At 40.5% G+C, this 10,734-nt stretch overlaps 1 pseudogene; it reads left to right on the top strand.

The window, feature by feature from the left end:
• Nucleotides 1-8,070: 8,070 nt before the first annotated feature.
• Nucleotides 8,071-8,263, top strand: LOC108178373 (cytochrome c oxidase subunit 7C, mitochondrial pseudogene; annotated as a pseudogene).
• The last annotated feature ends 2,471 nt before the right edge of the window (nucleotides 8,264-10,734 follow it).

Below are 10,734 nucleotides of genomic sequence, written 5' to 3'. Positions count from 1 at the left end.
GGAGTGCTGGAACAGAGAAGGGACATCAGGGGAAAAAAATGAAAGAAATCAGAGTTAACTATGAGCTCTGGTCAATAAAGCATGTGTACTGGTTTGTTAGTTTTTCATCATACTGATGTAGGATGTTAACAATAGGAAAAAGTCAGTATGATTATGTGTGAACTTGGTACTAGCTCCATAATTTTTCCCAAAATTTAAGTTTTCCAAAAGTTACAAAGATATAAATGACACATAAAGTCATAAATATGCTACAATGAGACCCAAGAAAAGCACTTAATTCAATCTAAAAATTGTAAATATCATTTCTTTTTGGTGTAGTTAACTGATAAAGAGAACATTATGGTGTAATGATACTATTCCAGGCAGAAAGAAGGCCTGAGTGAGCTAAACCAGGGAAGACAACTCAAATAATGGAAAACTGAAACAACTCGTGCAATTGAATAGCTCAGTGAAAGTGTTGTGTAGAAGGCAGGACAGTAGGAGGTGACAAAGTCATGCAGAACCTGATATTGTAAATTTGTATTAAGTATCATCAAGGAAGACAATGAATCTCTAATGTAATTTTTTAAATAGCGTGGCCTCTTTTATAAACTTGTACTTATATTTTACCCTAAATCCAACCCATTAAAATTAAAACCATTTTTGTCTGATTTGTCTTCAAGAAGGTAACTTGATCAAAGTTGTGAGTCACTTGAAAGACTAGATTTTTCCATAGGCTTGTTCATCTCCCTTACCATTGATGGTTAGACAACAAGCACAGTTGAACAAACTTGACAGATAGCAGCCTTAAGTTGCCTGCCTATTTCAAAGCTGAAAATATTTGCTATGTAGCCTTTTAAGAAACCCATCACAGATCCTGCCCTAGAAATCATTTTATCCTTTATCAAAAAAGTTACATAACAATCAAACCAGTGTAAATGACATTAAAATGTAGATGTCATTAATAATATCTAAATATATGGAATATTTTATTCATATAGGATTACTTTTTTTTTTTTTTTTGATGGGCAGAGTTAGACAGTGAGAGAGAGACAGAGAGAGAGTTATAGAGAGACAGAGAGAAAGGTCTTCCTTCCCTTCCTTCCGTTGGTTCACTCCCCTAATGGCCGCTACGGCCGGTGCTGTGCCGATCCGAAGCCAGGAGCCGGGTACCTCCTCCCGGTCTCCCATGCGGGTGCAGGGCCCAAGCACTTGGGCCATCCTCTACTGCCCTTCCTGGGCCACAGCAGAGAGCTGGACTGGAAGAGGAGCAACCGGGACTAGTACCCGGCGCCCCAACAGGGACCAGAACCCGGGGAGCCAGTGCCGCAGGCAGAGGATTTGCCAAGTGAGCCACTTCTTCTATTTGTTAAGTCAAATTTATTTTCCATGCTTATTTTCCTATAATGTTGTTATACTAATCTCAGTGCTAAGAAGTTACTGAAATCATTGTAGGAAAACTGACAAATGGAATAATGGTTTCTGGAAGAAAAGAATGAAGAAAACTGAAGAAATAAAAGAAAAAAAGAAATTATACTTTATTAGGCTCAAAAAGGAGTTCTGGGCTATGTGATACTACTGTAGTTTACAGTGTTATGGTACAAGTATACATTCTTTGCAGAAACTTGATCACTCATGCCCATGTTTTTTCCCAACTAATATCACCTGAAGGCAATTCAAGGGGTCCTATTATTGGAACTCTCTCTGCCCTTCAACAGGAATGCCTTCCACATGACATGTAGATTGTATCAGGACAACTCATTACATCTAATAATTTGCAAAACTGTGAACTCCTTCCTAATTGAAAGCCGGAATTAAAAATTATGTATGCATGTGTGTAATATGTAGCATCAGTATATTTACATATCCTTAGACAATATATTTTACTTACTACTCTGTCTTGACTAGTTACTATGTTTATAAACATTAAATTGTCATATCTTTGTTTTGTTTGTATGTAAGGATTTCTTAAATTTAAGTATTTTTTAATTTATTTATTTGAAAGGCAGAGTTACAATAGAAAGAGGGATAGACCATTCATCCACCCTCTAGTTCATTCCCTGAATGACTGCAATAGCTGGGACTGGACCAGCAGCTTAGCATTGCATCCAGGTCTCCCAAACGTGTGGCAGGGGCTCAAGCACTTGAGCTATCTTCCACTGCCTTCCCAGGTACGTTCACAGGGAGTTGAATAGGAAGTGAAGCAGCCAGGTTTAGAACCAGTACTCATATGAGATGTCAGCATTGCAGGCAGCAGCTTAACTCTCCAGGACACAGTGTGGGCCCCAAATTTATGTAGTACTGATGTTCAGTATGAATACAAATAGCAACCACCTACTTGTATTGTGCACATAAGATAAACAGGCCATGTAAATTGGACAAGAAAACAAAGTATTCAATATTGGCTAATTATATTTCTTTTTTTTTTTATTTGACAGGGAGAGTTATAAACAGTGAGAGAGAGAGAGGGAAGGAGGGAGAGAGAGAGAGAGAGAGAGAGAGAGAGAGAGAGAGAGAGAGAGAAAGGTCTTCCTTCTGCTGGTTCACTCCCCAAATGGCTGCCACAGCCGGCGTTGCGCTGATCCAAAGCCAGGAGCCAGGTACCTCTCCTGGTCTCCCATGCGGGTGCAGGGAGACCTCCACTGTCCTCCATCATCCACTGTCCTCCCGGGCCACAGCAGAGAGCTGGACTGGAAGAGGGGCAACCGGAACCAGAACCTGGCGCCCATATGGGATGCCGGCACTGCAGGCAGAGGATTAACCAAGTGAGCCACGGCACTGGCCCCTCTAATAATATTTTCAAAAGAAGTCTAGAATGATTTTTTGCCTCAACAAAGAGTGCATCTTCTTTTCTGCTTAGAATATTTAATAATATGATTCAGCCTTACCATATCCTTTGAAGCTGGGAACCTCATACGAATTTACTTTCTTCTCCCTCTGTAGCCCCCGTTTGTTTAATCACAGTGTGTTTTATTTAATATTTCAGTGCCGTTCATCAAGATACCTTAATTTGATTGTTTCATTTAGTATTTGTCTTCACCAGGTGTTTCTTGACTGGAGCACATTTCCCACATGATAAAATTAAAGGCCTAATTAATGCCTTTAAGGACATTGGTGCACTACTCAGCACCTAATTTTCTGCAGGGGGCATATTTAGGAGTTTAACTAGGTGGAACTTTGTGCCAAAGATTTCATTTGCATATAAACCCCCTCTTATTTCTTTGTAAACACTGTTCAATACAGAAATCAAAAATGCATTCACATTACTTGGTATACAGTTTTTTAGCAAGCAAAGGAATACAGAAAATAAATTTATCTAAGCCACATTTTATCAGAGCAGAAACAAAAATCCTATTAGATGAGGTATTGAAATATGAGGTCCATTTATTTGGAACAATGAAGATAATACTCAGCATTTGAAATGGTGGTGGTGGTGGCAGGGAAGGGGGAGCAACGAAAGCATGAATGTTTTGAAAAATGACATCTGAGATGTAGAGGTTCTTAAGGAAAATGTGGCATCACATCAAGCACAAAAAGGAAAGCTAAATCACCACCACACGATGTCTGGCAGAGAGCTGGCCAGGAAAAAGAGCTCATTGATCTATCTTAAGGCTACAAGAAGTAGGAAGAGACCATCTGTATATAGTCTGGGACAAGGTTTTTAATCTCATTTCATTTCATTTCATTTCCAATCTTCTTTGAAACACAAATGTTGCAGATGTCTTAAATAAATTATTAATAAAATGTTTGCTTGATTATTAGGATAGTAAATCCATAAAACTTATTTTATTATAGTGCCTTTGAAATGTGTGACTTGTCAGAGAGAGCTTAAATTTTAGTCCAGTTTTCACTTCTCTAAAAAATCATAATATTTATCAGCAGTTCACTTTTGACATGGACATGGACAATAGACATTCCCTCAACATTTGTAAGATGCTTATATCAAAGCAAAAGTTGCCCTGAATAAAGTTATATAGGCAAAGAAGACTTAATGACAGATACTGCACGAGGGGATAGAGGCCAGAACTATGTTTGAGGCTGAACTACACTTAAGACTGCGAGTTTTTCAAGAATTTGGCTAAGAGGACTATAGGACATTGGTATTTGCCATTTAGCCTTACCCAAAGGAAATATACTTTCCTGTATCTTCAGGGCAGGGGGTAGTTTAACAACTTGGAACAAGGCACCCACTGAAGGTAGAATGGTAACTTCCCACAAAACAGGAAAATAGAGACCCTGTCTTTGTCAATGACTACATTTCAAAAGAATGGTTCCCAGGTCCTTGAGAAAGACATTCCGGCATTGTAAATCTGACAAGAAGCTTTCAAAAACTAGCACCAGAAAGGCCAGAGAGAGAATTCACACTTACAACTTTTCTGTAGTAAATTAAAGGAGATCAGAGACATAGAAGCAAGAAGATGTCTGTCTAAAGCTTTGGCAAACTGAAGGAATGTTAGAGACCTCCTTGGTCATCAGAAAAATATAGTTTAAAAAAAGAAATCCATCAGGGCCGGCACCATGGCTCACTTGGTTAATCCTCCGCCGGCAGCAGTTCTAGTCCCAGTTGCTCCTCCTCCAGTCCAGCTCTATGCTTTGGCCCAGGGGGAGTGGGACAGTGGAGGATGGCCCAAGGGCTTGGGCCCCTGCACCAGCATGGGAGACCAGGAGGAAGCACCTGGTTCCTGGCTTCGGATCGGCGTAGCTCTTGCGGTAGCAGCCATTTGGGGGGTGAACCAACGGAAGGAAGACCTTTCTCTCTGTCTCTCTGTCTCTCTCTCTCTCTCTCTCTCGCTGTCTAACTCTATCTGTCAAATAAAAAAAAAAAATCAGGCCCACATCTCCCAGTCTTACTGTTCTTCCTACATGCTGCCTAAAGGGAATTCTGGCCTTGCTTTTTAATCTCCCTTGTTCAAATAACAATTTCCTCCAGTATGTTAATTCATAGACACTTATGCATCATGTTATTTCAGAGCTGTATTGGATGGGATAAGGCAGTTATTAAAATAAGATTTAAAAATTTAAATGCATATCATAATAATCAGAATTCCAAGTAATGTCAATTCGTTTATCTATAGTCTTGCTTTTTCCTCTACATTGTATTCACATTGAAGTTCAAGGGCTTCTCAGAAACCCCTGGGTTCAGAAGATCACAGTGACAAAGTTTAACCTCTAATTCTATTTCTAATGCAGGAATGGTTACACAACTTGTGGGTCCCAGTGCAAAATGGAAACATAAGAGCCCTTATTCAGAAATTATTTAATATTTTAGAATAATAACAATAAAGCATTAAACCAAGTGCAGGATTCTTCTGTACAAAGGGCTGTGTGCTACAACACTGATCTTACACCCATAAAGTTAGTCCTTCTTTTTTAAAAATGATTTATTTATTTATTTGAAAGTCAGATTTACACAGAGAGAGAAGGACAGGACGTGACAGAGAAAGGTCTTCCATCTGCTGGTTCACTCCCCAGTTGGCTACAATGGCTGGAGCTGCGCCGATCTGAAGGCAGGATCCAGGAGCCAGGAGCTTCTTCTGGGTCTCCCACATGGGTGCAGGGGCCCAAGGACTTGGGTCATCTTTTACTGCTTTCCCAGGCCACAACAGAGAGCTGGATCGGAAGTGGAGCAGCCGGGCTACGCCCATATGGGATGCCAGCACTACAGGTGGTAACTACCTGCTATGCCACAGCGCCAGCACCAAGTTGGTCCTTATTAAATGCTATTTTCCCCTTGAAATATTTTTATGATTGCCACCTAGAAGTGACTGCTTCTTCTATGAAATCTCTGCTTTTCTGAGTTTTATAATAATTTATAATTGCCTATTGCATTATTATTTAGATGGCATTTGAGAGTAGAGGACATTTGTTTATTTCTCTTACTCATGCAAAAGTTTGTTCTTTGCTTTCATTTAGGTGGTTTTTTTTATTTGACTGGTAGAGTTATAGACATAGAGAGAGACAGAGAGAAAGGTCTTCCTTTCCCTTGGTTCACCCCCCCATTGGCCGCCATAGCTGGCACTGCAACCTCCAAAGCCAGGAGCCAGGTGCTTCTTCCTAGTCTCCCATGCAGGTACAGGGCCCAAGCACTTCGGCCATCCTCCACTGTGCTTCCGGGCCACAACAGAGAGCTGAACTGAAGAGGAGCAACTGGGACTAGAACCCGGCACCCATAAGGAATGCTGGCGCCGCAGGCAGATGATTAACCAAGTGAGCCACTGCGCTGGCCTCCACTTAGGTGGATTTTTAAAGAAGTGGTATGTTTTTATGGTTCACAAAAGAGTAGTATTAAAAAGGTATATATTGTAAAAGTTGGTCTCACCTTGTCCCATCTATTTGTTTCTAATTCACCCTCTACCTCCAGATATACCCATTTTACTAGTTTGCATGTGCATCTTTATGGAGCCTTTTTAAACAATTGGCAATACATGAATAATGTCCCTTATCCACGTATTTCTTATAAAATGGTAATACACACAAACATATTAATATACACACAGTGTTCTGAACTTACCCTTTCCACTTAATATATGTTATGAAAGAGTGTTTAATATCCTACATAGAAAATGTCCACTCTGCCAGTAAATTATGCTACCTGTTATGGATGGATGAACATTTAGATTATTTCCAGTTTCTGGCTATTACAAACTATGTAGTAATGAATAAACATAACTTATTTCATGTATGAATGCATATTTATAGGGTAAAGTCTCTCTTATGCTTTCCAGAGTGTATTTCCCATCTTGCACCTTTAAGTTTAGACTTAATTCCTGAAACAGTTTTACCTTTATGTTTTTTTTTTAAATAGTTTACCAGATTTTAAATAAGATTTATTTATTTCTGCTGAAAGTCAGAGTTGAAGAAACAAGAGAAAGAACAGAGAGGACTTTCATCTACTGGTTCGTCCCCTAGGTGGCTGCAACAGCCAGGGCTGGGTCAAGCCAAAGCTAGAGCCATGAGCTTCAACAGAGTAGCACACGTGGGTGATAGGGGCCCAAACATTTGGGCAAACTTCCAATGCTTTTCCCCAGGTGTTAGAAGGGAGCTCATCACAAGACATGTTTAAAAGCTTAAAAATCAAAACAATATTATATGATTCATCTCTATAATGTTGTATCTAGTAATCAATCCTACAAATTATATCTTCAGGTTCTCATAAAATTAAGGCGTCTCTATCCTTTTCAGTACCTTTTAGCAGAAAACTAGAAAAAAATAGTATCTACAACAAGAAAATTTAAACTCCCATACAGAAATTTGGTAGATTTAATGCACAACCAAGTTGTAATAGGCAAATTATGTGGTACTTATACTTATCCAGTGTAGTCCTTTGACCTCTGCTTGAATGGACAAGTTACCATCTGATATTGTGAGTGCAATACTTTGTGTAGGTATAGGGTAGCTAGGAAGAAAGGAGTGGGCCTTACCACAGAGTACAGTTTCCAGGACAACCAGTGGCTGAATAGGTTTTCTCCAGGAATATGATCCTGTTAGTCAACACTGATGATAAGTTCAGGCAGAAAGCCAAAAACTAAACATGAGTAAAAATTAAATGAGCATGAAAAAAATAGAATCTACCATACTTGTTTATTCTACCTGAAGACGAATTTTAAAGGATTCTATTTTCATGATGAAGACATTTACATGGCAATGTGTTTCATTCAAGATCACACAGCAAGAAAATGGCAGTGTAGGGACTTAATTTAAAAAGCCAAGCTCTTTTTTGCCACGTGGGGTCTCTACTATCAAGCTCTAGACTAAGCAAGTTATGAGTGAGGAATAAAAGAAAGCCAGAAATTCCACTCTGTGTGGTGTTTTGTAAAAAGACATACATGTAGTTCAGAGAATTTAAAGAACTAGATCCAGCTACTTAGTAATGGAATTTCAAAACTGCATGTTCAAAAATGAAGCTAATGTATTTTCACACACACACATGCGCGCGCATGTGCACGAGCACACAAACACACACAGTTTGTGTCTTTTTTTTTCTAATTTGTCTCTTTCCTCGATTATTAAAACTAGCTGATTTAATGTTTTAAAAGCAGAACTTAGCATGCAGGGGAACAAGGTTTCTCACACAGAGCTTCCAACAGTTCCATGTTGGGATAGAGCATCCAGAGTTTCACAACCTCTGTGGTCCGCAGGAGCCACTAGGTAGGAGGGCCCAGGGAAGAATTTGCGATTTGCAGTGGAAAACAAGTGGAAGCTGTGAGTTATGATGACTTGGTATCTTGGATTTGGATTTGTTACACCTTTCTTCATAGTATGACATCAACTTCTTAAGAAATAAGAATTTTTTAGGTCATCCATTTAAGAGATAATAGAGTATTTCAAGAGGTGCAGTCTCTTTAAAAATGGATCAAACTCTTGAAGTCATGGCCTACTAAATATGTTTGTAAATAAACTTACAACTTGAATGCTTAATGCCCCTTCTCTGATATTATAGGAAATATGGTAGTTGAACATGTGCCTAATTTATTATTTAGATTATATTCCAGTATTAGTTTCTTAATCAGGTTGTATATGATTTAACTTGTTATATGACCTTAATTTCTTTCTTTTTGAAGATTTATTTATTTATTTGAAAGTCAGAGTTACACAGAGAGAAGAGAGGCAAGAGAGAGAGAGAGAGAGAGAGAGAGAGGTCTTTAATCGCTGGTTCACTCCCCAATTGGTCTCAATGTCCAGAGCTGCACCAATCTGAAGCCGGTAGCCAGGAGCTTCTTCCCAGACTGTCACGCCACATGGGTGCAGGGGCCCAAGGACTTGGACCATCTTCTACTGCTTTCCCAGGCCATAGCAGAGAGCTGGACAGGAAGTGGAGCAGCCGGGTCTCAAACTGGCGCCCATATGAGATGGCCGCACTTCAGGCCAGGGTGTTAACCCACTGCGCCACAGTGCCAGCCCCTTTCACTTCACTTTTAAAGCACATTGTTTACAGCCCTTATTTCTTCCATTGAAGAACAATGTTTTGTTTTGCGTCTTTTCTTTTTTCTTCATACTATTTGGTAAACTCTTTTACTTAGTTTAGGGTTAATTTTATGATCATTTAGTAAACTGAAAATAGATCTTTGTAAAAATTAAGCATGGGAATGTGAGAGGGAGGAGGAGGATGGGTTGAAGCATGGGAAGTGGGGGAAATGTCATTATGTTCCTAAATCTGTATCTATGAAATACACGAAACTTGTATAGCTTAAATAAAATAAAAAAAAACATATTATACAAGTCATAAAACTCTGTTCAAAACTCCTTAATAAGTCTCCAGTTTGGAGAGTGCTCATGATAACCACTCTGCATACTACCTTGCTGAAGAAAGCCATCCCCTCTGGATTGCTACAACAGCTCAGGGTCCCTCCCTTACTGTGTGCTCCCCATGCTCAGCTCATTCCCTAGCCAATTCTAACCCTGCAATCAGGATGAGTTTTAAATACTAATCTTATCATATGAGTCTTCTCTCTAGGATCCTTCCCAATCCCTCTCAGAATACACTCCAGATGACATAGTGTATAACGATGTTGAAACAGAATCACACATTTCCCAGCGTAGAAAGAAAAGAAAACCCTGGGCTGGTGCTGTGGCCTAGCAGATAAAGCCGCCACGCCACATGGGTGCCGGTTTGTGTCCTGGCTGTTCCACTTCTGATCCAGCTCTGTGGTATGGCCTGGGAAATCAGTAGAAGCTGGCCTAAGTCTTTGGGCCCCGGCACCCACATGGGAGACCCAGAAGAATCTCCTGGCTCCTTGCCCCTGGCTTCAAATACGCACAGCTCTGGCTGTTTTGACCAATTGGGGAATGATCAAATTGGGGATGGAAGACCTCTCTCTGCCTCTCCGTCTCTCTCTGTGTAACTCTGACTTTCAAATAAATAAAAAATCTTAAAAAAAAAAGATTAAGAAAGAAAGAATAGAAAACCTAATGGTCAGAGTGGTAGGGAGGTCTGTTTAGATGCCTGCATTCTTGATTTGAGCAGCTTAAAGAATATACACTTTAAAAAAGAGAGGATTCTATTCATGTATTTGAGAGTCACAGACAGAGAAGGACAAGCAGAGAGAAAGGTCTTTCATCTGCTGATTCACTCCCCAAATGGTCACAATGGCAGGAGCTGAGTCTAACCAAACCCAGAAGTTAAGAGCTTTTTCTGAGTCTCCCACATGGGTGCAGGGGCCCATGCACTTGGGGCCAACTTCCTTTGTTTCCCAGGCCATGAGAGAGAGCTGGATCAGAAGAGGAGCAGCTGGGACATAAAGCAGTGCCCATATGAGATGCTGGCTCCGGGGCCGGTGCCGTGGCTCACTTGGTTACTCCTCCACCTGCAGCGCTGGCATCCCATATGGGCGCCGGTTCTAGTCTCGGTTGCTCCTCTTCCAGTCCAGCTCTCTGCTGTGGCCTGAGAGGGCAGTAGAGGATGGCCCAAGTGCTTGGGTCCCTGCACCCGCATGGGAGACCAGGAGGAAGCACCTGGCTCCTGGCTTCAGATTGGTGCAGTTCCAGCCATAGCAGCCATTTGGGGAGTGAACCAATGGAAGGAAGCCCTTTCTCTCTGTCTCACTCTCTCACCATTGTCTGTAACTCTGTCTGTCAAATAAATAAATAAAATCTTAAAAAAAAGAGAGATAGATGCTGGCATCACAGGCAGAAGCTTAACCTACTAGGCCACAGTGCTGGCCCTGTGGATATATACTTGGAGATATCCAGCTGGCATTTGTATGTGTACATGCATCTTCACTGATCTTTCCTCTCAAAGAAGAATGAATCCAGACA

This window comes from Oryctolagus cuniculus, chromosome 12 (assembly GCF_051225735.1).
Source record: "Oryctolagus cuniculus isolate XC-2025 breed Fujian yellow rabbit chromosome 12, ASM5122573v1, whole genome shotgun sequence".
In the NCBI taxonomy this organism is placed as follows: domain Eukaryota; kingdom Metazoa; phylum Chordata; class Mammalia; order Lagomorpha; family Leporidae; genus Oryctolagus; species Oryctolagus cuniculus.
The sequence above is the reverse complement of the archived record's forward strand: the minus strand, read 5'-3'. Positions and strand labels throughout refer to the sequence as shown.